Genomic DNA, 26,669 nt, shown 5'->3' with positions numbered 1-26,669 from the left:
ACATCATCCTGTGATGACAACTTTAAGATACTAAAAAGAATTTATCTGTTTACCTGTGCAAAGCACTGTATAGTACAATTTTTAATTATTTTTTTTTCATACCAAATGGCAGTCTTGTTCACTTTTAAGGAGGGCGTTTCAGCAGTATCTTTCATCTCTCTCAGGTCACTTGTTTTCATATGACTGTGTGAAGCATCTTGCTCTTTCCCTGTCCAGAGCTGCTGCAAAAACTGACCTCTCACTAATGTAGTGCCAATCCCATAGTTCCCAAAAGAGGATTACTTTGTGGAGTGATATGGTGAAATTAAATGCAGAGTATACCTGCTATGCAGGAAACCAGAGGACCTGACATCTACTTCTACTTTTCACTAATGTCACCAAGAGCAGTCTGTGTACATGCAGCAAGTCAGTGTGCGGATCACAAAAATCACCTCATGGAAAGAAATTAGCACAGGAAGAGCTGTATTGAGGTGGCCTAAAATCCAACTACCTCCCTGTAGATGATGGAATAGAAACAAATTATGATGTCTTGAGGAAGGTGCAAAGCACAGAATGACACAGAGATAGTGATAAGGAAACACTAAGTGTAAGGCAGCTGTTCAGACAGGCTCAACACAGTAAACTGCAGAAGTCACGTCCATAAACAGCAGCTGTTCCCATTAGTATCACAGGGAACGTTTAACTATCATGAATAGGTAATATTTGGGGTTTTTTAAATTAGCATAGTCAGCTTCATCTCCTATTCAAAGGCATTGGCTTAGCTTTATAAAGCCGTATGGAATGGTACAAGCAACAAGATCTAGAAATGCTTAACTCTTGTACAATAAAGAGGTGGAAAAAAAATAAATTGCCCAGTTCACATCAGTGAACATCAGCATTGGAATGCCAACTTGGCAAAAAACCCCAACATCTGTAACTGTAAAATACTGACACCTCAAGCTACCAGGCATAAATAGCATGAGCATATAAAAATCCAACAAGCTGCTAAGTTCTAGTAACATTCCCTCTATTTACACTTCTTAAGGAAAGGTGAGATGTAGGAACCAGGAGAAGTGACCTACTACTGGTCATCAGTTATTCTAGCATTTTTGTCTTTCATGGTCTGACGAAACTTTAGTAAGAGACAGCTCTGTCTCTGCTCTGCAAAAACTTCCCAGAGAAGTAAACAACTCCAGAGAGATTCATGTTTGCATAGGAGCCCATTTAAACAGCCTGATTAACGCAAAGAGAGTTAAATGGAAATGAATGTCACTACAGCCCTGTAACTATTCCCCCATTCTATTTTTCTGCATCATGCTGGGTGTCTATAATGGCAGAACAACTAAATAGGAGATGCCAAGGAGTCAGCCTGGCTTCTCCCATTTAAGGACACTGCACTCTGCACTCCGGGCTCAGTTGTGACTCCCACTTACAGCTCTCTACACCACTCTGGTGGTTTACAGGGACTTTGCCCTTCAAAGCTCCCTTCAGTGCTGCCAGCATGTCTAAATGCCTCACCACATCATTTTCCGTCGGCTGCCAGGGCAGTCCTGAGCAACCAAGTATTGCTGGCTTCTGCAAGTGTCTGAATGTCTTCATCTGGTGCTGGAAGGGCTCAGCCTTGCTGAAGAGGACCTCAGTGTTGCAAGGCTGAGTTCATTTGTCTGGCATTTCTGCCATGTAGGTCTGCAGAAGAGAAAAAATAGTGTCACATTCTCAGATGGATCCCATTTAAGGGAAGAATTCAGACTTGTGTGAACAACCACAGCTCGGACATGTGGTTGATTGAAATACAGCCATTTTCCATTAGAAGAGGCTGGAACTACAAAAGATGAACATGTTTGTTTTTCATTTCATAGATACTTTATTAGGGATTTAATTTGACTACATGCTTAGGGCAGGATGTAGATTTGAAGTATTTTTGTTGTTGATATTTTTACTGTTCACACATTAAGAGAATGACTGATTTCTGCCTCAGTTCATCAGAAGCAGAGCAGTAGATCCATCACTCTGCTGACCCTCTGCTGCCAACTCCTCTGTCCTGTCCTCTGGATGGGGATCTGGCTATAACAAGAGAATAGCTATAAGGAAAAGCCTCTGTATTCTGGAGTTTAGAGAAAAGAGCTCATATCCATAAGAGCTGACATCCATAAGGGCTGATGCTCAGAATACTGTGCACATCACTAGTATCTCCCTTTTCAAGTAACTGTTATCATTTCCAGGAAACACTAAGTCTGACTGGAACCAGACTCTGGCAGAGACATTTGAAAGGTTCCATGGGAACAACTCCATAATATAACATAACATGCTCCACTTGCCTTGGCCAAAATTTCTTGAACGTTCTGCTGAAATATTTGGAGATTAATAAACATTTCATTAGTTCCTCAAAAATTTTGGTGTTTCTGGCTTTCTTTTTACAGCATAGAGATTTAAGGGATGAGTCTGGCAAAACTGCATTGTTTATCTGTGCAAACTCAGGACAGATATACAAAGAAAAAGAAAAAGGCATCTATGTGTTCCTCTTGTTGCCCAGTAGTGCTCATAGGCCTAAACTGCCTCACTGCCTCTACCTTCTAAACTGCGAATGACTGGATCACATTGCTGTGATGACTGTGATAATCCTACTGAAACAAACCTCATTTAAGAAGATATAAGAAAGTGACAATGGAAAGAGAAAAGTTCCCTAGGTGCATTAGCTGTAGCATACACCCTGGCAGATTTCCAATTTTAAGATGTTTGCGGAAGGAGGCATTGTTCTATAAAACTTGAGAATGGGAGCATCGTTGCCATCCATAACTACAGAGACAAGGAAATAGATGCTTTTTTCCTGTGTCTGAGCATGGGAGTGGTTTTACTTGTTTTTGCTGAATGAATGTGAACTGTTTCCTCCACAGAGCTTGCATGGAACACCAATAAAAGATGTTGGAAATATAATCTGTATCTGGACAGTAACAACCAAAAAATCATAAAGGAAGTGGGGGTGCCTGCTTATCTGCTCTGCTGCTGTTTCTGAAAAAAACCTTGTTGGGAAATTTGTGCTCTTGCATTTTCAGGGCAGAGTTCTGGGCAAAGTCTCTGTGAACAAAATACGTTGATCCATTTTAGCTGTCAAGTGACCAATTGTGTTTTATGGGTCTTTCTTTTCGTATTGACCTCTGCTGTGGTGATATATTATGCTTTTTAAAATGTCATGCCAATAAATTGTATGAGACCTGATCTGGTAAAGTTCTGATAATTATTTTATCCTGAAAATGCTGTCAAGGGCAAATGTGAATGACTAGACACAACTCTCTCTTTATGGAGCACATCCAAGAAAGTGTGAGCACACAATATTTTCATCACGTTTTCCAGAAGTGACGAAACTACTCACTTGCTGTTCAAGGAATAACCTAACATGGCCATCCATGACATAAAATTCAGGTCCAAAATGCACATGAACTTTAGAATCACATATAGGACAGCTGTAAACTACAGGCTGTCTTCAGTCATCTGAAATAAGGGCACATAGGTTTGACTCAGCAAGGACTGAGTAAAATATAAAATGAAAATCTCTGTAAGAGTTTCCCTTTTAACTAGGTCTAGAAATCTCCTCCAACTCTGTTATGTAAAGATTGATCCAGAATACAAGATATGTCTTTAGAGACTGAGAGTACTGAAGAACATTTTTCTGTATGTTTAAATATCTTAACTTCTATATCTGCAATACCAATAGGATTCAGCAGGAGTTTGTGGATGCTCAGTAGGTGTTCAGTTTTCAGGCTTTTGCCTTGTGTGTTTAATTATAAAAGCGGTAGAAGAGTTTTGTATATAGAAACAGCAGGTCACTCATATTAGAATAACTTAGACCTAAAGATGTCTTAGCATAACTGACAGCTGGGACACAATAGCTCTACCTCAGGCTGCTGGTGTGAAAGGGCTTTGTTACTGAACAGCATCCTGACACCATTTGGGGGAAAAGAAGAGAATTAGCTTGCCACAAAATGGTGTAAACATCGAAATAAATGCAGTGCAAATAATAAGGAAATCTGGGAAGTCTGCCAACACAATACTGGTTGAATTGGCTGGTAAGAACAGAGCTAATCCTTGGGACACTCTTCAATGCCCAGAAATAGTTTCAATCTATGAGTCCTTGAAATATTCACTGTTTCTGCTAAAGCTATTTTATGGAATGATTACCTAGAGTCCCTGTAATCCACTAACACATTTACTTGTTATATGTTTTTATTACACTCTCCTGCAGATGTTGCTGATTCCAATTAAAGATGTAACTCCTACCACTGGCTGTTAATAACTATTTTGCCTGAAGACATATCTTACTTGATAACTGAAAAAGGCAGGCTAATAGTGTCTGCACTATAGCATATTATTAGAAGTGAGTTTGTGAAGTAAACTCCCAGTGACTCTAATCTCAGGAATGTTGACTCCTCCTGAGGTCAGTAATTGGGTATTTTGGAATTTGCCATAGCAGCAGGCCTAAGCCTGTCTTTACTCCCCTTTGAAATTTGGACCCTGAGGTCAGCAAAATAATTGGTTCATTTGAACAGAAAATCAGAAAATGAAGGGTCCACTTTTTCCCTAGTGTGTAACTTCCAGCTTACCAAACAGAATTTTAGATGTTACACTCTCCTTTAGATAACAACGTTACTGTCCATTTTCATTTCCACAGAGCTCCTTGCCCCTCTGCTCTGCCTGCCTGCCTAAAGCTCTAAGTCTTTGGGTTGCCACAAATTCCAGACAGCTGGTGGAGCAAGGCATGGTAACTTTCTATATATTGCAGAAATGCGTTTTGATTTCACTGTTTGACCACTGCAACACCATAAGACCTATTTCAGTCTTTTCTTTCCAGCTTTCATCCAGCTTTGTATAGCCAGAAGTTCATTCTATTGGTTTCAGAGCGTGGTTTTGACTGTCTCAAGGGTTTGCTTTTGGATCACCCTACAGCTTTGGTCCTGAGGTCTTTAATATAAAAGAATTCAACTCTAATTATTGATAAGTAGCCACCCTACTTCTCCGGTGTTTGAAATGTGAGTTCCTTAGCCATATTCCCTGCCCTGCACTCTGATATCTGTTATCAAGTAAATATTTTTTATTTTAAAGTTGATTATGTCAACAAAATATTAGAACAAGGTCAGACTAAGAGAAGACTTCAGTGTATCCTTCACTAGTGTAAACAGTAAATACAGTTGAGCTTGCTTTGAACAATACAGTGTGAGCCATAATCATCCAGAAAGGGAAACTGCAGGATAAACACTGCAGAGGAGAAACACACAGCAATTTAGCTAATGTTTCTGCAAAACTAAAAATAGATGATCTTCCCATCAGTAATTCAGTTCACATGTTGCTTTACAGTTTCAAACATGTAATAGTTGACTAAAAAATATTGAATATGTATAGTCTCTTCCAAAGATCTTCTACATTGGATCGAGGTAATGTTACAATTACTAGCACTCCAGGCAGAGATAGTCACAGCTGATGTTAAAAGTCAAATCCAGATCAGATTCCTACAAAGGACCAGACTGAGCTTTAAAGGGTTTGAAAGGTATCAGGAATTAATTTTCTGTACTTTAGTTATTTTCACTTTTTACCCCAGTCTTTTTTCTTTTTTGCCTTAAGATGATTTTCATTACCAATGTCATCTTAGTAAACTATAAATGTTTCCCTGCTGAAAGAAATGAAAAACAATTTTGCAAGTGGGAATGCATTGAGGAGGAGCAGACATCGGAATTTTCCCCATATTTTTCTCATTTGCCATTGTTTGTTGTTTGGTTTTGGTTGTTAGTTTTTTTTCTGTGTGATACTTAAAATTTAAACTTTCATTTTCCAAGAACTAAAAGTTTTTTAATCATGTTAGAATCTGTTCTGGTCAATAACAGAGTCTGAATCAGAACAGAGGATTCTCTGTAGATTTCACCGCACACATTTTATATGCTTTGTGATGATGGCAATGTCTATTTTGAATTGTTAGGCACCTCAGATTATAGAGAATATAAGGCTAAAGTTATGGAGCCTTCGCATACTTCTTAGTATTTTAGGAAGGGTATTAAAAACTAGCCTGTTCCTAAAAACAATTATGTTCTTCCAAGCATTACTATTAATAAATATAGGTATTGCAATGCATCTGTAATACTAATTGTTTTCTTTGTCACTAAGATTCCTGGCTCTCTATATTCTACTATGCATTTCCTCTTTGAAGCCTGGTAATTCAATTAAATAAAAAAAATAAAAAAGAAATAATAAAAGGCAGATTGTGGAGCTATGAAGAAGAAAGCAACCCCACAGCAGGTGGGGTTTTCACAGGAATGCCTGTAAAATCCTCACTAGTGAAAGCAACAACAGGACTCTCCAGTTGCTGGAGATTTGTTATGGAGGTGTTTTCTGTCAAAGCAACATGGAATCAGATACATAACAGAAACAAAAATCCAGAGGTTTTTGAGGTTCTTTGCAAGGGACCAAACTTCCCAGTTTCTGTTTCTACAATGGTAGTACCTGTGGGTTCTGACTCTGAAACTGAAATTTATCTAGCACAATTTAAGGGACTGGGGTCAAGAATGCTGTTACAACATACTGCTCCCATACCTGTGTAGTGACTAGGCTAGCTTACACCACATTGATTAACTGGAGGATGATTGATTTTACACTGGCTGATAGACTCCCAAGGAGCTGCTTTGACAGCCTGGGATTGCTAAGGAAGATAGAGTTTGAAAATGTCCACCTCTCTCAAATAAATTCCCACCATGGGTGACTGGAGTGTAGCTGGTATGGTCACAATACCACAGAGGGATCTAATTCTGGGGTCAGAGCTAGTGATTTCTGCTGCTTTTTGAGCCTTGGGAGCAGAATAAATCAGCCAAAAGGAAGGCAAGACCAGCCTCTCGGGAAGAGCAACCAAAAAAATAATCTAGGGAAAAGACACTAGGGGTCTTCCAAAGCTTTTCACATTAAATGTGAAAAGCAAATAGAAATGTATCCAGACCTGTAGGATGATCTTAGTTACCATCATTACTGATTCCTGTAGTGTTACTGATTCAATGGACACTTTTTTCACTCTGACGATCTTTGCCTTGACTTCTTTTTTTGGAAATAAATCTTTTGTTTCAACTCCTCTGTTTCTATGATGGTTTGACTAAGATTTCTGTGGGAAAGTTTGAGATTGTCTTTTATTCCACTGGCAATGTTTCACCTTTTCCCCTGCCCCCTTCTTATTTTTTTGGACAGATTTCACTTCTCAAACAGATGTCTCTCGTTTCTGAAAGCAACACCAGCATACTCAACATTTGTTCCTCTTTCTCTGCTTTTCATTCCTTTTCTCTCTTCCTTCTTGCCTTTTTTTCCCTTTCTAATCTAAATCCCTGTGAATGTTTCACAGGTCTGTTCTGAAAAACTACTTTGTAAATTATGATTTATAATGTCTTTTCTACCGCTATGCGCCTGCAAACATGCACACCAGAGCCCTGAATGCTGGATCTGCATGTACTAGGGTCATAACAAAGCTTCTGCATAGTCATCTGCATAGGCAATTAGGACATGGATGCATACAGACGACCAGCAACAGATGCACAGGCATATTCCTTACATCCAGAGTCTGAGACTTTGAATTGTTTCAGTGAGAGGCTGGCAAGTTCCAGGGCCCTGCTGCTGCTTGGGAAGCAGATGGTATAAATTAAATAACTGTACTTCTGAGGAGTACTGCTTCAGCATTTATTAAGGGCCAGCCTTTGAGCTACCCTACCTTTGCATGGCCAGGCAGAAAAATTCAGCCTTTGTCACAGAATGTACAGGTGTCTGGTTGTTGACAGTTCACATATAAAGTACTTTGTAGATCTACCCCACAACCAGGTAACCAAAGAATAACTCCCTGAGACAGCGACCCAGGGAGGTAGTTGCTCATATTTTGAGATATTCCAATGTTTTAATTTTTTTTTTTTTTAATTAAAACAGTTGCAGGTCAGATTTTCAAAGCTGAGCTTTGAGTATTGATCTCCTCTGAAATTGCTGTCCTTGATGTCATCGGGTCTTGTAATTCCTGATTTGTGCTAAGAGCCTAAGTGCCACTGGGGGTCTGTGAAATACAAGCATAACCAGAGAGCTAGCAAGCTCTTGGTTATTCTCCTATGTTATATATACTGCAGGACACCAGAGACACCAGAGATGCATGAGACACTTATAACGTGGCTTTCCCAGGGCTAAGGAAGCTATATAAACATGCTTGTACATCTTTGAATAATCCTGGACTTTCCAGAGCCTATAAGCCTGGTCGCTATAGCATGGACATGAGCCGTGCTCCTTGATTTGGAGTTCTGTGCCAGGCATGGCAAGGAGGACTGCTGTCCACCTCAAATACTGTCATCAGGGAAACATTTACAAAAAAGCCATTCACATCCTTCCTTCTAACTTGTAGGTGCCACTGACAATCTTGAAGTTGTTCAGTTTTGTCCAGAAGCTTAAAATCTCTCCTTGTAGGTTTATAAGCATCTGCACTGTGCCACAAAGATAAAGATATGTTTTGTGCATACAGGGTTTGTAGGAACCTGAATGCATTATGGGAAGAAGCCTTCAAATATTTTGTTGGTCCATTTCTGGTGCCCAAATTATGTTTTAGCCACTGAGGTCACGGGAGTCCTAAGTAGGACAGTCACGTGTCTATCACTGAGAAAAAAACTGTTCCATGCGTCCCATGCATCCTCTTCATTATTTGTCTGGTTTCCCACAGGCAGCACCACCTTGGAATCTAAAGGGAACAAGGAAAGAGAAACAGATATATGCTTTTATTCAAACTGACTTAAAAGAGAGAATACATTTAGGCGACCTTTTCTCAAGCTGTTTAAGTCCATTCTCAGACTGACTGCACAGATTGTATAGAAAGTAGGTGCCAACTTTTTTTTTTCCCCCTTTGGCTTTCCTCCTCAGTCAAATATTTTCATAATCTGTAGTAGAATGCAAGGATGACACCTTGCACTTGTTTCAAGGTTTGTCCTTTGGGTATTGAAAAAACAGCTGCCTGCCTTTGGCTAAGGAGCAGAGTAAAGCCTGCCCAGCAAACAGGAAAAGCAACCAACAAAATCTCTATGCAACTGATAACAGGAGTGAGAGTATATATTTATAGTGTAGCCACAAGATGATATTAGATTCTATTTTTCTCCAACTAGATCTTTCTTTCATTGCAATGTAAATTCTTGGAGAAAAAAAAAAAAAGAAAAAAAAGAAAAGTACTCTGTGCAATGTCTTATAAAACATTTTGTAAAAGCAAGTAAGGGAATCAGTACCTCCTCCTCTTAGCCCCATCATCTATTTCCCTACCTTTCCTCATAAGAATCAAAATGTCAGCAACATCAGCAAAATTGTGTAACTGAATGCTACAGTCATGCAGAAAGGGAAGGCAAGCAGCATGTCATTTCTCCAGTTTTATAAAGTCTGCCAGCCTGTGCCAATGTGACTTGTAAAAGCTTGAGAAAACAAATAGGCTTCAGCACACTGCAGAACTGAGCCACGAAATGTTGTGAAGCTGTAGCTGCATAAGCACATTTTGACCCTTTCTGAGGCGCTTCAGATTAAATAAACTGCCATTCTCATTATCAGGGTTTTATAAAAGCAGGCTGCAGTACTTTCAACAGATTTTCGTCAGCTAAACATTTTCGTCAGCATAAACACAAAAGGATGAGCAAAGGTGTCTTGCAATGGTATTAAAGCCCTTTTATTTGTTTAATATATATTAATGAGGCTTTCTTTATTTTATCAGTAAAGGAACAATCAGGGCTATAGAGGCATGCATATAAATGGGAAACAAGTGTGCAATTTACTTGAAGTTAGTCATCAACCCCCAGCTAGTTTATCACCATGGAACTGAGGGACTCAGTTTTTCAGTCAGAGAGCACAAACAATGTGCACCAGGGAAAGTTCGGGTTGAGCCTAAGTAATCCTTAAACTTTGTATAGGTTCATGTGGATGGAGTTGCAAAGTTAAAAATAATCGGCCAAAAATCAGTCAGAATGAAATACGTCAGTTCATGTTTTGGGAAACAGAGAGTCACTTTGATTCTCTGGGTTTTGTGACTTGGAAGTGCTTTAGGAAATACTGGGAACAACCCAATCTACAGAAATTTCATGTGTTTAATATATGAATCCACATCAACTGCAAGTTCATAACAGACTTACCATGTTGTGCATTAGCATGTACGACAGCCTTCACAAGTCCTGTGGTCTGAAGCAAGAAATAAACTTATTTGCAAATGCATTTTTTTTCATGCTTTTTTTTCCTTTTTTTTTTTTTTTTTAATTTTCCCAGAAGTTAAAATGTGAACCTTATGTCAGCTGTATTTGTATGGTGATCACTAAAACAGATTTCTGTTGCAAAAAAAAAATGTTCTGGACATCTTCTTTGTGCTGGATAAGACTACTGCAGCTGTAGGTCTTCTGAGGGAAAAAAAATTAGAATGGGTCTTGAGGGTGGGAATGATAGGAACAATGTTTGAAAATGTGTTTACCAGAAAAAGAGAAACAAAAATGCTGAAATACAGAAAGAGTGTCCAATTGGAACAGTACTGTCTGTGGGGACTCTGCTGGTCTAACACATAAGAAAGCTGTAGGCACAAGGCTCTCTGCCTCTTGATTTTTATTTGGGAAAGAAAAGATGCCTTTTGCCAGAATCATCAGAGATTTTTATTCTTCATTAAAGCCATCAAACCCTGGAAAAACCTGCTCAGTTCTTTTTTTTTTAAAAACAGAAACAAATAAGCCCTGCAAGTGCCTAGAGGGAGGATAAGCTTATTTATTGTTGCTTAAAAATTCATTGGGTGCCACATCAAAGCAGCAGTAGGTATATTTTAAAGTGACAGTTCTAATAAAATATTGTTCTTGCTCCCATCTGTCTCTGAACTCTCTGCACTCAAGAAAAACAAAAACAAAACCCAACCAACAAACCAACCTAACAAAAAAACCCCAAAACAAAAACAAACAAAAAAAAAACCAACCCACCACTCTCAGCTGGTCCCCAATTAGTGAGCCCGGGTATTTAAAATTCAAACAAGGACCTTCTTCTCCCTCTCATACTCATTAGCTCACTCCAGCCCTCCTTAGTCAAGGGATTTTCTAAAGAGTCCATTTAAGAGTGCTAATAATAGTAATTAGAGGTCGAGAAACCACCTTGAAACTTGACCCAAATTTTCACCCAAAACTTGAAATGAACACAAACCCTTTCTGAATTTTGAAGGAGTTAGGAACTCCTTCAAAGAAGACACTTGTGACTTGAACATTTTCTTTTTTAAAATGATGTTTCCCTCCTTCATATCATGCCCTTGAAAAATTATCTGAACAGAAAGGCTGCTTTTTAGGAAACTTCTGGAAGCATTTGTTGTGCTGTTCTTTTGCTCCTGCTTGAAATGCATGCAGTATTTCTGAGATTATTGTAAACTGTGGGCCTCTGATTTGCATTTACTCTGCATCACTTGCATGATATTAAATTACCTCCTGTACCTCCCAGGAGTCCAAGCTTTCTTTACACTACCTTTTTCATGTCAGAACGCAGGCTACCTTTGCCTCCCGTGGATAGCTACAGCAGCCCAGTAGCTGCTTTGATATATGGCTTTTTCATACAGCTCAGTATGTTCTAGCCTGTAGCTCAAATCAGTTAAATCAGTGAGTGACCTAGCTGTTTCTCTTGTGAGTCAACATTTAGCTGTATCACTAGTGTTTAGCTGGGGTGACTCCTGCAGTTTCCATGCACAGGACAGGTTGGAAAAAGCCATACTGAGAGCTAAATTCTGGTCATCTAGCTCCGGTGGAAGTTACTCCTGGATCCTAGGGTTAATTTAAAAGCTAGTAAGATCCAATGATTCTATTGCTGATTTGTCTTTCTCATATATTTGCCTTCAAGTAAACAGGGCATCGCAGAAAGAACGAACACTCAAACCTTAAATGGGCAACACATAGTGTTGTAGGAGCTCAGAGAAGTCTCTGCCTTATGTAGCTGTCTTGATGTAAGGGTAATTTAGATCGTAAACTGACCTACGAATAAGTCTTTTGTAGCTATAATGCAAGAACTGAGTTTCATTATGACCTTGCACTGCCCATATAGTTTATCTTATAAATATCACAGTATCTTCCTTAAAGCTTTTAGAAATGTATTTTGTATTTTCAATGGCAGACTACTCTGGAACAAAACGGTTCTGTATCTTGCAAAAGACTTTTAAAGACATTGCCTTTGTAATTTGGATAAAACAAGAACAGTTTTGAACCTTCAGCTGCAGTTCAAACCTGAAACAAAGTTTCTCTGAGATTGATAACATCTTGTGTCTTGAATAACTTTACATGTGGTTCATTATCAGAAGCAAAGTTGGTCCAAAACTGGAATTCCTTACTGCAGGGCTATTTTGATAGGTGGTTTTGTCCTGAACTGAAACAACATGTCAAAATGGCAAAACAGTGCACAGGATGAAAAGCAGATAAAATATTGATTCAGAAATATCAAAACAATTAATTCTGAAAATGTAAAAAAAAAAAAAACAAAAAAAGGTCTGGAAATGTCTAAATACCTCATTTAAGAATTTTCCAGACAGACAGAACATTTCAGCATTTTTAAACCCAAATATTTCATATCTGGCTGGGCTTATCTAAGGCCTCTTTAGATCAAAGCAGAATTATCAAATATAATCACTTTACTTTCTGGAAAGAAATCTGTTGCTTCTAAAAGATTCATGAACTATGTACAGTTTTTCAAAGGTCCTGTTTATACTCAGATTAGGTGAACATAGTTTCTTCTAATATCTTGTCACAAAATGTTTCTGTTATGTAGATTCGCAGATAAAGTGCCTCCTGGTAATAAATAAATAAATAAATAAATAAATAATCACAAGCTATGTGGAAACTCAAGTGTAGCTTTTTATTAGTAGTATTTATTAATGCATACTGTTTAAAAGAGTGCTGGGACTCCAACATGGCAGTGATTAAAGGTGATGAAAGTTTAGCACAAGAACCAAATAAGCTTTACAGAGGGCTGTCCAAGTTTTATACAGGTTTTGCAAAGCATTTCTGAAAATGGCAGTCTTCAAAGCATAAAACAAATGCATATTTAAAAACTCCCCCGCCTTTCCTTTTCTCAATTCCCTTGCTGCTCTAAAACATTATTTATGATGGCATCAGATTACATTAAATTACATTTATATTATATTTGTGTAGTATCAGACCATGCTTGCCTAAATTTTCTTTGAAGACAATGCATTTTCTCAGAGATCATCATGGGATATTGAATTGAAGGTCTTTTCTGGACTATTTCTGGCATTTGGATTGAAAAATGCAGTTTTGTAGCGTTGCAGTTCAGGGTTGGATGCTTCCTGTTCTTGCCACACAAGCTACACCTCCAGCATCCTGAGGGTCCAGCCCAGCAGGTGGACACAGGAAGCTGCGTATTTCATACCCATGATATCCTGCACCCTATAAATACATCTGCAAAGTCTTTCTCATCCTCTTTCTTCTCTCTCTGCTCTCATGGGAGATGCTTCCTGTCAGGTAACGGTGGGGGAGTTATCTCAAGGCCTCTTAAACCTGGCTAAACCTAATCCCAGGAGGAGAAGGGGGAGGGGCAGACCTGGCCAGCCTGAGACAAGCCTAGCAGTGTGGGGGGAAGAAAGAGCCCTGGCGATTTTGGGTATACCCTCAGGTGGGGAAAAGGGAAGTGTTGGGAGGCTTTTGGGTGTGCTATAGGGGACTCTGTACACTTTGGGATTATTTTTGTCACTATGCTTGTAGCTCCTGTAAAACACTAATTGCTTTTTCCATTAAACTTTCCATCACTTCTGCAATCCATTTGTGCGAGTGTCTGTAATGGGTAGGGGCAAACCCCCTCCCCACCATGTGCAGAAATAACGACTCAGACAAACAGATTGCAGAAGTGATGGAAAGTTTACATAGAGAACAGTGAGTGCATGCAGAAAGCTAGAAACACAGTGACAAGAGAGACCCCAAAACAGTCCCAGAAAGATCCCATCCCCACCTGAGGGTGCACCCAAAACCACCAGGGCTCCTCCTTTTCCCCCCTCCCCCCCACTGCTAGGCTAGTCTCAGCTGGCCAGATCTGAGACTGTCCATCCCTCTGTGGCCTTGGGCCTAGCCAGGCCCATGACCAGGAGATCTCTCCCCCAGTTACTGGGTGACAGAGAGGAAGGAAAAGAGGAAGCGCCAGACCCCACCGTAAAATTTATAGTGGTGCAGGAATTATGGTAGAAATACATAATTTCCTGTGCCCACCCACTGGGCTGGACTTCTGGACACAGGAAACACCCCTGTAGCAGAGGGCACCCAGCCCAAACTACGACAGTGTCATTCTTCTGCCCCTCTCAAGGCTTCAAACCAGGACACATTGAAAATATTAATGTCTATCAAAATTGTTTAACTAAGGGAACTGTTAATTACTTGAAAAGTTTTGATTTTTCAGATATGCCTTGTATAGTTGATATGAGCACTGTCTTCCTTAACACCAGATATCACTGCTTTAAGTAATAAGCTCCTAACGTACTGACAGATTTATAATACTCTTCTCATTATTAAAGGGGAAAAAAGTGAAAGTTAAGGGTGAAGAAGACTGGGATCAGTTGCACTGAATAATATTGCACTTCAGCATATTACTTCCACTAAAACCAATAGCACATTAGATTTTTTTGAGGCTACACACCAGCAAAAGTGAAGCAAATAATCTGTCTAAACAAGCAAACAAATCAACAAGAATTATTCATGGCAAAGACTAAATTCATACTTTCCCTGCCATCTTGAACAGCTGTGCTACAAAGACAGACAGGAAGCTTGATTAAAGCAATTTTTACTCAATACTAAAGAAAATCTGAGTGTTGTAAAGCCACTCCTTGTCTCCCAAACTGATTTTCATTTCATTCACATTGCTGTAAATCCAGAGCTGCTCCACTGAACTCAAAAAATCAGGACAAGGAGAATCAGGCTGTGGGCAACCCCTGCTTTGCAGCATTCAGAGTCCACAGTCTTGCAACTAATTCGTTTATTAGGCATTGAGGAGTAGGCTATGGACAAACTAAGCTTTAAGCATAAAAGAGCACACACTTGACCCACTGTAACTGTACTCAATAGCATTACAGCCCTGATTGTGTCAGCCAACAAAAGATGTGGTACTTTTTTCCCCCACAGTATAAGTTTCACATACAGCTCTGCATAGCCAGAAAGGTTTGCATAAAAAATTCAGAGCCTCATGTGGTCAGTCTCATAACCCAAATCAAGATCATAATTACAAAGTATCGAAAGTTTGACTCCTTGTTCTTTGTTCATCTTTTTAGTTGTTGTTGGGTTTGGTTGGTTGGTTGGTTTGTTTTGTTTTTTTATTTAGTGCCATTTTAGTACATAGTTTAGAGCAGTAGGATGAGAATGCAAAATGAAGATCAAATGAGACCTCCCAGTGCCTGCTTCCTTCTGCCTGTGGCCTGGAGCCTGTCAAAACAGCCTTTGCTTTCATCCAGGTAGCTACTGGAGTGTGCTAGCTCACTAGCATTAGTATTGCAAACAAAAGTCAATGCATCTCCAGATTTACACACTCAGCATTTTGGCACAGTGGCTGTATTACGCAGTGGCTTCTGGTCTCTATCAGGGGCTGTACAAATAGCAAGCAGCAGTCACGGTTACCAGCAGTGCAACCTGTGATTCTTGAACCCTGGGACTGGCACACACAGATAACCTGTGCATTCCCCAAAGAGAAAGGACACATAAAGGCCAACTGTGATACAGTATTAGAATTCCTGCTATATATCCAAGTTCTATGGATCTGACTAGTAATAAGCAAATCAGGGTATTAATTCTAGCAGCTGAGGTGCAGACAATCTGGATGATATGGGAATCAATTAGCTGAGTAACTCTCAGCCTTAGTTTTCACTTCTTCTAAGGTACATATTCTCTCACTCTCCCTTACCATGCCTGTCCCATACACAATTACTCTGCCTGTGTGCAGAAGTGACAGCCAAGAGGAAATACTAACTGCACAAACTGAAGACAGGGTAGTGTTGAACATTTTCAATTATGTTAAGACCAGCAGAATCCTCATTAAACTCTGATTAGCAAGTGGGCTTGATCCAGGCTGATTCACGGCTGAACAGGAATTGTCTTTTTCTTCCACTGCCAGTTTATCAGAGGTAGGCAATTAAGAGCTCACACACCTCAGGGTCTTGTAGGTTTTTTTGAAGTGGGGATCTCATACCAGCCTTGCCATAAAGCCTTATTGTCCCTGGGACAATATTCTTCACTAATCTCACTTCTGGCAATTTACTTTTTCTTGCTGAGCAGATTTAGAAACAAAAAAACTTGAAAGGGCATGGGAGGAGGAATACTCTAGGGCTATCTAATCCTGTCCCCAAAGTGGGAGTTTTCCATTCAGCTTCTCTTTTAATGAGCACTGGATAAATAAACTTTTACTGCAACACTACTTTGATTCAAAAGGCCTATGAGGACCCAATTATGAATCCAGTGGGAGTGGGGTGGCAGTCTGGTTTTCAAAGCAAATGCAATGTAGCAACACAGGCCCCTTGTAATTATGGCTTCCCTACAAATTTATAAGCCCAGAGGTGAGCTTTGCTTTGGTTGATTGTTTAAATGTAATTATTACCTTTCTTCCACTTTCAGCTTGTTAATAAAGCTTTCTTAAATGCAGTGTTTGGAGTTATTCTTCTGAGCCCTAGGATCCCAAAGGTTTAACTGGAAACCAATCATCTGCTTTACTGAAAGGAACACAGTCAGGTCCAGTCAAAGATTAACTGAGGAGCCAAAATGTTTGACAGACACACTGAGGGGGTCACATCCTATTTTCTACCTGAGAAATAGAGAGGGAAAGGAAGACGGAAAGAAGGAAGCAGAAGAGGGAAACAAGGAGTGACTCAGAGAACAGAAAGGAAGAAACATTAATCAAATAGCAGTCTGGCTCATGGGACACACCTTGTTTATGTCATTTGACTTCCTTTACACCTATCAATATTGCACTTGCAGCACTAAGGTACACACTTCTGAAGTGCATGCAGATTTGTCTACAGCCTATTTTTTAAAAAGGAGTGGGGACAGCCATGCTTACTGACACATTTTGCAGTCCTGGTCTCCCAAAAGCCAATGTTCAATGGGACACAAGGAAAAGTGATGCCTTTCTCCTTCTAGGTTCCCCAGGTGAGTGGAAGCAGTGAAGCAAGTGTGGCTAGGACATGTAAGTGGAGCCATGGGATGTATTGAATTGCAGGTATGTGCAGCTTGAGGAAACTGAGACAGTTACTTCAGCTCTTTGTCTTTTAATGACATTCCAAAGTTTTTACGTGAGGGTTTAGGTTTAAATTGATAGTAATAACATAGTGTTCTTTACATGATATATATACACTCTACATGCGCTATATCATATTATGCTTAACTTACTGAAGTGTTGTGAGATGATATATTAAGATATATGATATACGCAAGTAATATGATGTAGCCAGTTGCACATAATTCAAGTACATTAGGCTGACATATGTAGAGCTGAGTTAGAAAAACAATTTATTTGTTGAAAATACAGTTGTCCCTGTTTGAGGCCAGGCAGATCCTCTCTTGCCCCTTGAGAGGGGCAGAAGAATGACACTCACACAAATGGATTGCAGAAGTGATGGAAAGTTTAAATGGAAAAGCAATTAGTGTTTTACAGAAGCTACAAGCATAGCGACACAAAGAATCCCAAAGTGTAGAGAGTCCCCTATAGCACACCCAAAAGCCTCCCAACACTTCCCTTTTCCCCACCTGAGGGTATACCCAAAACCCCCAGGGCTCTTTCTTCCTTTCCTCCTGCGCCCCCACCCCTCCTTACCCCTCACCCCCTGCCTGTCTATTCTCAGATGGCCAGGTCTGCCCCTCCCCCTTCTCCTCCTGGCATTAGGCTTAGCCAGGCCTAAGAGGCCTTGAGATAACTCCCCCACTGTTAGCTGACAGGGAGCATCTCCCATGAGAGCAGAGAGGGAAGAAAGAGGAAGAGAAAGACTTTGAAGATGTATTTATAGGGTGCAGGATATTAGGGGTATGAAATACGCAGCTTCCTGTGTCCACCTGCTGGGCTGAACCCTCGGGATGCTGGAGGTGTCGCTTGTGTGGCAAGAACAGGAGGCATCCAACCCTGAACTGCCACGACAGTTTAGGAGCATGACAATTCCTGACTTAGCCTCTGTGATGATTTGTGGGATTTGTGTATCTATACCTTTTCAATAGTTAATTTTAATGGAGTTATGGGGTTCCTACCTATTTTAATGCCTCTGTCAAGAAGCATGGTGTGTAGGGTCACAGACTGCATACATCACATTGCTCCCAGAATAGATACATTGGAGAGCCACTGGACTAACAAAAAGACATGCTGAGAAGAGAGGAGGAGAAGCAATCTCTCTTGTTCCTGAACACAGGAAGTATTTTGCAAGAGAAAGGCATGAAGTAAAAGCTGAGGTAACACCAGACAGTCTCACACAGCCATATTAGAGGCTTCCAGAAAAAAAAAGAAAAAAAAAGAAAAAGAGAGGCTCAGAGAGTGGTTTTGCTGTGGAAATGACAAGCAAAGCAAGTTATATGAGACAAATCATGGTTCAGAGCACAATGGCATGATCTCTACTGAGGACTACAGCTTGAGCCCATGACAAATACTGTTTCAGAGAAACAAAGGAAATGGAAAAGAGGAAGTCAGGGGGAGTTTACACTGCATATACATGCATCTGCAAATATTAAACACTGTGAAAAACAGTGTTTTTCAGCAATGTCTCTTGTGTATGCACATACGTATTTGCCTGTGTCCAAGTCTGTTTCCTTTCACCAAGTGCCTGTCAAAGGTTAAACAGTACACAAACCATAACAGGAGATTTTGGAAGGGGTATATTTTTGCTGTGCTAGAGCTTGAGGATTCAACATTAATCTCAGGAAAACAGAAAGCTGAACTGTAAATCATGTTTCCTGGGAAATAATCTGTCCCCAGACAGACATTTCTAGAGATCCCAGCCAGGACCTTCTCATGATTCCTTTCAGAATGCGGGGTCTTAAAGCATCTGACACCTAGTAGATATGGAAGCCAAGGCCAAAATTACTAGTCATCTCAGAAAGGACAACTCTTCCACTAGCTCTGCCAGTCGCCATGGTGAATGAGGTCAGGTGAGCCCCACACCGGGACACTGTGATCCTCAGGCCCGGCTCCGCCATCCTGGGCCCCTCTGGAGGAGGCAGCCTTCAACTTGTCCCTTGCTCGACCCCTTAACATGGAGGGTCGGGCTGGACATGGGCTGAATCGTGGCCGGGAGCCAGCTGCTGTCCGCCCTTGGATGGGGAGCTGGGTTCCGGCTGCCTCCTGACTCCTTCTCGGGGTAGCGTTGGTGCTAGCGGGTATTGGTGCTTGGGTGGACCGGGCCAGAGCTGTGGGGATGTGACCCAGCACGGCCGATGGGAGCTCTGGGAGCGCTCCCAGCAGCAGGGCCCGGCCATTCTACCCATAGTCCTCGTGGTTCTGCAGAGGTTCTCTGTCCTTTGCGTTTCAGACTTTAAGCACTTTGTCAGGTAACCCAGGGCCGAACAAATAGCAGGAACCCGTTAATTTTTTGTCCTGGCTCACAGGTGAGGTCCCAGATGACTGGAAACTGGCCAGTGTGGTCCCCATCCACAAGAAGGGACGGATGGAGGAACCTGGAAACTCCAGGCCAGTCAGCCTGACCTCAGTGCCAGGGAAAGTGATGGAGCAGATTATCCTGGCAGCAATAACTGTGCACCTGAAGGATGGCCAAGGGCTCAGGTCCAGCCAACATGGATTTAGGAAGGGCAGGTCCTGCCTCTCCAACCTGATCTCCTTCTATGATCAGGTGACCCATCTGGTGGATGTGGGGAAGGCTGTGAATGTGGTCTACCTGGACTTCAGCAAGGCCTTTGACACCATCCCCCACAGCAAACTGCTGGCCAAGCTGTCAGCTTGTGGCTTGGACTGCAGCACTCTGTGCTGGGTTAGGAACTGGCTGGAGGGCTGAGCCCAGAGAGTGGTGGTGAATGGTGCCACATCCAGCTGGCAGCCAGTCACCAGTGGCATCCCCCAGGGATCAGTGCTGGGCCCCATCCTCTTTAACATCTTCATTGATGACCTGGATGAGGGGGTTGAGTCAGTCATCAGCAAGTTTGCAGATGACACCAAGTTGGGAGCAGATGTTGGTCAGTTAGAGGGTGGAAGGGCTCTGCAGAGGGACCTCGACCGACTGGACAGATAGGCAGAGTCTAATGGGATGGCATTTAACAAGTCCAAGTGCTGGGTGCTGCACTTTGGCCATGGCAACCCCATGCAGAGCTACAGGCCGGGGTCAGAGTGGCTGGAGAGCTGCCAGACAGAGAGGGACCTGGGGGTGCTGATTGACAGTCACCTAAACATGAGCCAGCAGTGTGCCCAGGTGGCAAAGAGGGCCAATGACATCCTGGCCTGCATTAGGAATAGTGTGGCCAGCAGCAGCAGGGAGGTCATTGTACCCCTGTACTCTGCATTGGTTAGGCCACACCTTGAGTACTGTGTCCAGTTCTGGGCCCCTCAGTTTAGGAAGGACATTGAGACACTTGAACGTGTCCAGAGAAGGGCAACAAGGCTGGGGAGAGGCCTTGAGCACAAGCCCTATGAGGAGAGGCTGAGGGAGCTGGGATTGTTTAGCCTGGAGAAGAGGAGGCTCAGGGGTGACCTCATTGCTCTCTACAAGTACCTGAAAGGTGGTTGTAGACAGGAAGGGGTTGTTCTCTTCTCTCTAGCAACCAGCACCAGAACGAGAGGACACAGTCTCAAGCTGCACCAGGGGAAGTTTAGGCTCGAGGTGAGGAGAAAGTTTTTCACAGAGAGAGTCATTCGTCACTGGAATGTGCTGCCCAGGGAGGTGGTGGAGTCACCATCCCTGGAGGTGTTCAAGAGGAGATTGGATGTGGCACTTGGTGCCATGGTCTAGTCGTGAGGTCTGTGGTGACAGGTTGGACTCGATGATCTTTGAGGGAGAGGGAAGGATTTGTTTGAGTTTGAAGGTCCTATGACCTTTGAGGAGCTGGGAGAGGAGTGATAGAGATTTCTTAGCAGTAGGCTGGGAGGGATCTGAGCAACAGCAGTCATGGCAGCCCGGGAAACATCCATGTCTGTCTGCTTCTCGACTTTGGAGAAGTCAGGAGCATGCAGTGACCACCCTTCCCCACTGGGATTGACTTGGGCACACAACTATTGCCATGACCCTAATGCTACTGTGGGTGGAATCAAGTCTTTGACTACAGAGAAGTGATTTTGCCTGTGTAAAGGGAAAGTAATAATTTGTGCTGTCTTAGGTGCAGAGCTGGTTAGGATCAGAAGGACAGACTCTTGACCAAACATTCAGAGAAAGACATACCCTTGGTGAAGCACACAGAGCAAGGCACCATCCAGCTCTTCAGGAACTAGTAGAGGTTTTGTAAGATCAATTGGCTGCTGAATGTAATCTCATTCAGCAATCGAACACAGCCTTATCAGATGCACTGTATTGGGAGAAAATCTTGCAATCCAAGTTGGAGGAAGAGAGGTATGTTGTTCTGGGTCAGATTGACAAAGATTCTATTTCAGACAGTGAACTGTCTGAACTGGGATCCTTGAACCTGACTCATTTAGCCAAAAAGCAAACACAGCTAGTGAAAAGGGAAGGACAAAAGCCTTTGTATCCAGCTAAGGATTTTGAGATAAGCCAGGAGGTGTTCTACCCTAAACCAAGAAAGTAGTATTGAGACCTCAAATTAAAAGTGAAGTGTCAAACAAGAGGGATGGTAACACTAATGTTATGGTACGCTCTGTTCTGCCTCTGGGGTGAGTTACTAAAGCTTCAGTAAAAGTATTCCTGGCATCCAGAAGAGTCAGAGATGGAATACATGTGACAAGTTTCTGTTATGGGGTGATTGAATCCTGTTAAGCAAGAATGAGACACAAAGTTATTGGGGTCTTGCAGTATTTCTAACTACTGTATTAATTCCAAGGCTGTTTATTGGGCTGGCAACATAGATCCACAGGAAAAGAGTGACCCTTTTATTATTTAGCTCATGTTTTACACAGTATCACAGTATCACAGTATAACTAAGGTTGGAAGAGACCCCAAGGATCATCAAATCCAACCTGTCCCAATAGACCTCACGACTAGACCATGACACCAAGTGCCACGTCCAGTCTCCCCTTGAACACCTCCAGGGATGGCGACTCCACCACCTCCCTGGGCAGCACATTCCAATGACGAATGACTCGCTCAGTGAAGAACTTTTTCCTCACTTCGAGTTTAAACCTCCCCTGGCACAGCTTGAGACTGTCAGATCCCACAGCATCCCTGCAAAAAGCAGCCTGCATCCAAGCAAAATATGAGAGGGATGTGATAAGGAGATCTCCAGTGCTAGCTCCTGTTGACACCAAGCAGCTATCTCCTCTTATCCCTGGTCTCCTGGATGAGCCTAAATCTATGTTTATTAGAGATGTCTAACCCCTTGCTGAGTCCAACATTGTGAGGCAATGCCTGCAGCTATGCACTCAGGGAGTGATAACAGACTTGGAAACAAGATAGTGCCACCCATGCATATTTCCCCTACAATTCTTCATCCTGGCCAGTGAAAAAGGGGCTTACAATTGATTTTAGGCAACTGAATGTCAGCACTGCACCTTCAACTACATTGTGCCCTGCTGAACAGATAAGAAAAGGACAGACTGTGATCATTCTGTGAACTTTGCCTCCCAGGCATAGTCCACCACAGCACTGGTGACCCCTTAGAAACCTATGTTCCTGAACTGAGAACCTTTATTAAAGATATGATTCCCTGCTATGCAAGGAAACAAAAAGAATGACTCAAAAGGCAAAGTAAAATATGAGCAGCTCAGGCTCAGGGAGGGTACGTGCTGTCATGTAGAATACCTATCATCCACACTCCAGGGAAATATAAAATGGTCTGTAATACAATCAGAAAAGAAGTGTGCATCTTTTTAGATGATACAGGACGTGTAAGACCATGAATTACCCTGCCATGACAGTTGTGATATGGGGGTGTTCAGATGAGAAAATATATTCTGACTTAAATCCTTACAATATGTCCAGGCTAAAATGTTCTACCAGTTTCCCAGCAATGTGCCCCTCAAGGATTTTCATTTATACTGTTAACTCACCCCAAAAATAAAGAGAACTTAAGGACCACCAGTGATATCAACCCAAGTGAGTCATGAAGATCTGAGTCACACAGTTTTCCATTCTCCCTCTTGGATGGAGCAGGACATGTTTCAAGAGCTACAAGCTTGTCTGCAGATAATAGCTATAAACAGTAGAATAAGAGTGCAAGCATCCTTTCCTGAAACTCACTTTAGCTTCTAGAGGAGTAAGTCCTTCAATGTGAATAAAACTCAAGTTGCTCACAGCCATAGCCAAGTGAAAAGAAATTTCCACTCAGCTGCTGTTGAAAATTCAGGACAATTGGCCAATCCTGTGTGTGGTTGCTTGTATGAGAATCTCCTCTAGCCTAAAAATCAACTGTTCCAAAATAATGGGCAATCCCATGGGCATCTTAGAAGGACCTGACTGCTTTCTGAGGTTTTCCATGATAGAAAACTACACAGTACTATTAAGAGCTATTATGACCTTGGAAAAGCCCTAACTTTCCAAAACACTGAGAGAACGGGGGAACTGTTTGTCTTTGGCATACTGTCTTTTTGTGTCTGACAGTAGAGACTACCCACACGATCTTGATTTGCAGTGCATTGACCATCCAAGTTTCCTTTGTGAACCTAAAGTAAGCTTTACCAATCCCTTACCATGTTAAATATAAAAATAAAAATCCAGCAACTGCTTTGCACTGCATGAAGCATTCCTTCAAGAATAAGATCTTTAAGGACTTGCCAAGTTCAGATTTCATCAAGTGTAACATGACAAACTAAGAACTACCAGATGAGGACTGTTTCTCATATCTTCTGCTACAAAGAGTTCACAAGCATCAGACATGGCTTTGGCAAGCAAAGTCATGCGTCTAGGGGCTGGTGTTGAGCATGCTTGTGGCTCCTGACCTGTGGAGGATTCAGTATGTGCCGCTTAGGCATCTTAGTTTCTGATTTTGCTATGTAACTAATAACAATGTGGTTGTCTTGTTCCTGCTCACACTGGATACTTGCTAGGTATCAGAGCCCAGCCCTCAGTTCAGCTACTGTTAGTCTGCTGGATCTCTTGGGCTTTCTTCAGTGCTCTTCTGTTTAATTTCCAGAATTAGATTCTCTGAATCACATAATCTTTTCACACACCCAGATGCAAACTTGTTAAAACAAAAAACAAAACAAACCCATAAACATATAGATAGAAGTGCCTGTCTATAGCCCTGTTAAGCATATCAGATAATATTTCCTTACTTAGGGCTCTTCTTCTTGTCCCCACCAGACACCATGCAGAAAAACATCACCTGGCAACTTCCAATCTTAAATTTTAGTCTCTTTTGACATGAAACTCCATCTTCAGTAGCCAAGACACAGAAAGTTAAAAAGGCAGTAATACTGAAAGCTGTCAGAAGGAGAGTTTACCACAAGAACCACCTATTACCATCCTATTTTAGTCAAATTTCATTGTCTTTTCCTCCTAGATTGGCTGTCCACTGCTATCTTTTTAAATCCTCCCCTAGCTACCACTGCTTGCTCAACAGCCCCAGGTTCCAGCACCAGCAATAGCAGTGACTCACAGGAATTGCTGAACCAAGTCCACAGAGATTTCAGTGCTCAGAGGTGTAGTTAAAGCACCTGTTTGTCCAAATCAGGTCATATTATCCATGAACACTCAAAAGTGTTCACTTCTTAAAGCAAACCTATTTTTAAGTTATACTATCCTTGATAAAAGGAGCTGGCAGGCAAAGATCTTCATGTTATTGACCTCTCTATGGCTGGTACAGGCAGTCTAAAACTGGAAAGGACCTTGAGGGAAAAACTTCACTCACCTTTTGCCATTCACCTTCACAAAGAATTCAAATTGTAAGCACAAAAGCAAACAAAGTTTATACACCTTTCGGGGTTCTGATGGAATTGCAACTCACCTTTATGGGCCTGGCTGCCTATGAGTATGATCCCTAAAGATGCTATATCAGACAAACATGATAACAGGCCATTTAAAAAAAAAAAGGAAAAAAAACCATGAATGACTATTAGTTAATTAATTATCCAGTCACATTATGGTTGATCAGGGGTATACAAGTTTGAAATGCTCATTCTGCCTGTAATATCAAAGACAAAACAGACCCAAATACTGAAGAGACAAGTTACACAGAGTGAAAAGCCTGGTTACTTCTATGCCAGGTTACATGGAAAGTTCATGAAGAGAAGGATTCACCTCTGCTTTTGAAAATACTAAATCATGTCTAGATATATGAGAATATTTTGGCTAGGTTACTGGAAATGTCTTGAAATCATTCCATTTTGTTACTTTCCTACCATCTTAACTATCCAAAATCTTTCCAAATGCAGTATGCTTCCAAGAGCTGAAAGGCCTTGAATAACACATGCTTTAAGAATGAGAACCTAGTGATGTCTGGGGGCAGGGGGGTGGTAGTGGAGAGAGAGAGATTATGAGAAAATGCACCTCTTCTGAACTCCAGTAATAGAGGCCATATGCTGATTGAAATTTTCAGATTTCAGCCATCAACTTTGTTCCTCAAACACAAAGATTGTGCACCCCACAATGGCCAGGAGTAGTCAGATACTTACTGTGACTTTCAGAGACACTGAATTTTAGCAATTCTAGTGAAGTCAGAAAGACTGGGTAGTTTTTTTTTATCCTTGTGAAGTCATGGAATCAGAGATTCGTATAAGTTGGAAAAGATCTTTAATATCTTCAGGTCCAATCTTTAACTTAGCACTACCCAGCTGCAAGTAAACCATGTCCCCCAACACCACATCTATAATTCAGTCATATGTTTTCAGTCATTTAAGGGGTATCTTCAGTTAAGATCTCACCTAGCTCTAAAAACATTGCAAAACCCACATTTTGTCCCCAAAATAACACAAATGTTTTGTATTATTCAAATGAGACACATATTTGGAATCTAATTTACTCTTCACTTGTTTTGCTATGTTTATTCAATGTTTGCCTTTCAGCTGGGACCTAGCCATTCTATTGATCAATTTTGGTTCTGATTTCAGCAATAATATGATCAGAAATAGTGCATAAAACACGGGCAAATCCAGACCCCAGCTACTTTTTAAATGTCTATTTTCACTGTATTGAGAAGATAAGAAGAAAGAATCCTGTTGCACTTATACCATGTTATATTTTTCCTCAAGATTTCATTTGGGAAAAGATTTCCCTTTCTTCTGGAATCACAATACAATAAAAACTCTGCCAGATCAAGCTCAAGGCACCCTGCTCCTATCTAGTTTGTCTACCAGCTCTGTCCTAGGACGTGCTATGCACATCAAAAAGATGTAGTGAAAAAGGCAGCAGCAAGCAGGAGTAGCTAGCCAAACTTCACACCCCAAAGGCCAGCATGAGATAAACGAGAACAAATGAAAATAGAAACCTTCAGTTCCTTTCTGTCACCTCTTCCAGATGCTTTTTTTTCCCCTAATTTTTTCTTCACTAGCTTCACGTTGCAAAACCAGACAGCTGAAAAAAACTTCAATCAAAAGAAAACCGTGACAGAGATTTGACAATCATAGAAAAACAGTCAAAAACAACCTGAGCTTATACA

Source organism: Dryobates pubescens, chromosome Z (genome assembly GCF_014839835.1).
Source record: "Dryobates pubescens isolate bDryPub1 chromosome Z, bDryPub1.pri, whole genome shotgun sequence".
Lineage (NCBI taxonomy): Eukaryota > Metazoa > Chordata > Aves > Piciformes > Picidae > Dryobates > Dryobates pubescens.
Note: the sequence above shows the minus strand (reverse complement) of the source record.